Consider the following 1376-nt stretch of genomic DNA (forward strand, 5'->3'; position numbering starts at 1 on the left):
TATATATATATATATATGTACGTATATATACCTACATACGTGCTATTATGATGCTAAATACGTGCAGATTACTGGGGCTCCGAGGTTATAGCCGAGACAGTACTTATGGAGGCATTGCAGTTTTCCGATGCAGCGGATATATAATTGTTAAACAGGATGTCAAACATTAAGGCAAGGAAAACATCTCAAGTCATATACAATATTATTACAGGGATAAATTCAAAATCTTACAGCTGTTTCTGGGATATCCTCGAGTATGGGATATACCGTCATCAGAGACAAATAGGGGAAAAATATGGAAAATTGAATGGTGTATATCAAAACGATGACAACATAGAAGAAGGGAGTAAAAGAATAAGATGGAAAAAGATGAAAAAAAAAGGCGTAAAAGTTTATAGTTCATCTTTCCGAAGCTATAGAAACCAAAGCATGAGTCCTTAGGTGCAATCCTGCGTAGATCCATGAGTGTAACTGTTTGGGTGCAATCCTGCTTATATCCATGTGGGTTAAAGTCCTTATGCAGTAGACCCCCCCCCCCCAACAAAAAAGACGCGAACATATCAACGTTCAATAACAGAATGGTAGCGGATGTGGCTGTTAATTGGTAAAAGTAAAGAAAAGAAAAGAAACAGAAACAGGGGTGGATAGAGTGGATTAGGGTGGGGGGTTAAGGATTGGTTATATGATAAAGTGAAAGTTGTGTATGGGGTAGCCGAGAAGATAAGAGAGAGGATGAGGAGGTAGACAAAGATAGGGTAAAAAAATAATAAAATAATAGGGTAAAAACATAGAGCAAAATGAAAGGAATTTAAAGAGAGTAGCAGATGTCTGGTAGTTTCAAAGTCAAATGTTCTTGGGGAGGAAATTTGGTAGTAATTGCTTGTGTCCGTCCTGGCTAAGGACAGTAGCTTTAGAGTTATTTTTAGCAATGGAGGTGTGTGTGCGTAGGTACACGAGAAAGGAAGAGCTAGCTGAATATTGAATTATTTATGAGTGGGAGTTAAAGTTGGGGGTTCATATTAGAGGATTTTGGGGGGTTACGGTTTAAAATAAATTAAGGAGAAATTAAAGAATTACTATTTATCTCATAGTGTGATGAAGTACGGTAGATAGATATGAAGTAAGACATAAGAAAGAAATAAGAGATATAGAAGGGGTATGTACATAGGTTCCATTAATGGGGTGAGCTTACATTTAGATTTATGAAAGAATTCTGTCACAAATTCTTGATGTCAGAATATCCCATACTCGAGGATACCCCAGAAACCGCTGCAAGATTTTGATTTTCTTCCTGTAATAATATTGTAGATGACTTGAGATGTTTGCCTTGCCTTAATATTTGACGTCGTGTTTAACAATTATATATATATATATAT

Source organism: Octopus bimaculoides, chromosome 2 (assembly GCF_001194135.2).
Source record: "Octopus bimaculoides isolate UCB-OBI-ISO-001 chromosome 2, ASM119413v2, whole genome shotgun sequence".
NCBI lineage: Eukaryota > Metazoa > Mollusca > Cephalopoda > Octopoda > Octopodidae > Octopus > Octopus bimaculoides.